The 3026-nt window shown below is 38.9% G+C and overlaps 1 long non-coding RNA gene across 1 annotated transcript; it reads right to left on the bottom strand.

Annotated features, from left to right (window-relative positions):
- Nucleotides 1–1301: 1301 nt before the first annotated feature.
- LOC131012179 (uncharacterized) lies at nt 1302–2600 on the bottom strand. The gene is made up of 2 exons (XR_009097224.1): nt 1828–2600; nt 1302–1708 (listed from the first exon to the last, which is right to left on the bottom strand). It is a non-coding gene; the product is annotated as an uncharacterized LOC131012179 (long non-coding RNA).
- Between the last annotated feature and the right edge of the window lie 426 nt (nt 2601–3026).

The following is a 3026-nucleotide window of genomic DNA, read 5'->3' as shown; positions in this document are numbered from 1 at the left end:
CCAATCCATATCTGAAACAGCAATGAAAAGTTATTATTTCACACATGTTATTAGTACACACACCAAACGAAGAGGAAACAACGATAATTTCATTATCTATTTTGGATTCGGGAAAACGGGGGAACAGCCCATTAGCCGCCAGGGCTGGATTACTTTCCACTAAACTTTTGCAGACAAAGTGTCTTATAGAATGAAGGAAATTAAGCCTATTAAAAATTTCTAAGTCATGATCAGAAGGGGGAGGGAGAGAACGATATGGCTTTGTGTGTCGCTCAGGATGCTAGATCACATCAATCACACTGGCAAAGGTACGCCAAGTCCACTTATCTGTTGATACGATACAATATTTGTTTATGAAATTCTTATTGCTGGAGAGCAGTTTACTCATAAAGGTGGTCTTGAACTTTTTGCTAGTAGAAAGCTATAGTGGGTGTTAGTTTTCTTGAGGATCTGGGTCTGGCAAAAAAGTTGCGTTGTATCTAGACAGCCATGGTATTTAACCAAAATATGAAAGAAAAAGGCTCTTCGCAGAGCTGATGGGGCTATTTGGTAGAAAGGAATACGAAAATAGTGGATTTTTTAAATGGCCACTTTCATATTGTAAAGATAAAAAATGTCCACTAAAATAAAAAACTTAAAAAATGTCCACTGTTACCAAAATACCCTTCACATTAAAAATTAAAAAAATGTCCACTTTACATCACCCCTTTAAAAAATCCCGCAATTCACAACCAGTGTGAATTCACAACCAAAATTTTTTGGTTGTGAATTCACACTGGTTGTGAATTGAGGATTCACAACCAGTCGAATTCACAACCAGAATTTTTTGTTTGTGAATTCACAACTAGTCGAATTCACAGCCAAAATTTAATTCACAATCAGTCGAATTCACAACCAAAATTTAATTCACAACTGGAATTTTTTGGTTGTGAATTCACAACCAAAATTTAATTCACAACCAGATTTATGTTGGTTGTGAATTCGCAACCAGTGTGAATTCACAACTAGAATTTATTTTGGTTGTGAATTCAAGTAGTTGTGAATTTGAGTTTTTAAAGTTTGAATTCACAACTAAAACTAAAATTTATTTTGATTGTGAATTCGAATTTTAGTTGTGAATTAATAGATCTGATTGTGAATTCAAGAATATTAAGTTATGTATTCATAAATGTGATCGTGAATTCAAAAACATTAAGCTGCTGTGAATTCATAAATTTGGTTGTGAATTTAAGAACATTAAAAAAATAATTATACAGCTCAATCAAATTGTTGTACAACAACTAAAATACAACAACTCAATCTACCATCAAAATACATCAATTTATCTAAATCAACAATCAAAATACAACAAAAATATTATTCGAAACAATTCAATCTACAATTAAAATACAACAATTCCTTCGAATCAACAATCTCAACATTCAATCTCCGAACAATCTCAACAGATCTTAGAACAAAAATCATTCACACAATCTCCACACAATCTCCATAAATCTCCATAAATAAAAGCTCAATCATCAACTCATGATCTCCATCCTCTAAACGAAGCCATACACAGACATGACAAAATCAATAATCACAATTCAGACTTCTGCAAATTAGCATCAAAATCCCATCATAGCAGAATTTCTGCAGAATTCCAGACTTGGAATCCAATTCCTACGGACACAAATAGTAGAAACCTTCTTAAGGTTTGCTCTCTTCACCACTGTTACAGATCTTGATCTGTTGAAACATTCCTAACATTAAATCAAGAAGCCATTTTTCGCATAACCAAATGTCACCAACACAGCAACATCAACACATCACTATTATCTTCGCTACAACTATAGAGATACATCATCTTGCATAATATGTTTGCTTTCTGCATTTCTAATAATGTTATTAAAGAACTGAAAAAAAACACAAACTTGGGGCTGTGTGTGTGCGCGTGAGTCTGGGGAGGGGGAGGGCTCCGGCTGGTTTTATGAGGGCGACATAAGGAGGGGGAGGACCGGTGGCGGCGGTGGAGGCGGCCTGTGACTCCTGCTGTCCGTCGGTCAAGAGAGAAAGAGATGGGTGGTGCTACTGTTGTTCGGAGAGGAGTCAGCAGAGCTGCTGCTGCTGTTGACGGCGGCGGTCCGGTTGGCTGTGGCTGCCGTTCAAAGAATCAGAGGAGGAGGGAGGCGGCGATGGCGGCGGTCCGGCTGACTGCTGCTGTCAGCTGGAGCAGAGGGGGGCGAGATTGGTAAGAGAGGCCATTTTTTCCGGCGATGGACTGCTTGGCCTCAAGCGACCCAGAATCGCAGTGGTGGCAGCCTTGTAACCGCTGCTCGCCGAGAATCAGAGGGCGGCGACGGGGCAGCAGAGAACTGAGAGAGAAGAGAGTGAAGAGAGAGATGAAAGAGAGAGAGAGAGAGAGAGAGAGAGAGAGAGAGAGAAAGAAAGAGGGAGAAGAAGGGAGAGAGAGTATCCGACGATTGAGAGAAATTTTTATTTTTAGGGGAGGGGTATTTCTGTCTTTTCAATTAAAAAGTGGACAGTTTTTATTATTTTTATCTTAGTGGATAATTTTTATCTTTACAATATGAAAGTGGATAGTTTTATATATTTACTCATACGAAAATGTTACAGATTTCTACAAGGAAATGGGGAGGGGGAAGGCGTAGCCCTGCTACTACTTGCTGTTCCCATAGGGCTATGCTATTCTCGCGAAGGTCGGAGGGTGTTTCTAAAGACTTATTATCAGGGAGACGGAAAGTTAAACTGGGGATAGGCCCTCGGAGTGCTTTCTCTAACCTTTTCATTCCCTTTATCCCCATTACAGACATCGGAACGGAGTAAGAAGACATCATAGATTACTTTCATGATACACGGCCTAAAACTTTCTTAAGAATCGAAAATTGGCGGAAGTTTTTACACTACGCAACCCGAGAAGAGAAGAGTAAAGATAATACCTAAACCTGGTCGCAGAAATGGGAAAGGAGTAAGCGTGATCTGGCAAATGTTGAGAAGGCGTCGAATAATCGGTGGAAACATAAAACTAT

The sequence above is a fragment of the Salvia miltiorrhiza genome, chromosome 2, assembly GCF_028751815.1.
Source record: "Salvia miltiorrhiza cultivar Shanhuang (shh) chromosome 2, IMPLAD_Smil_shh, whole genome shotgun sequence".
Taxonomy (NCBI): Eukaryota; Viridiplantae; Streptophyta; class Magnoliopsida; order Lamiales; family Lamiaceae; genus Salvia; species Salvia miltiorrhiza.
Note: the sequence above shows the minus strand (reverse complement) of the source record. Positions and strands in the feature narration are given on the sequence as shown.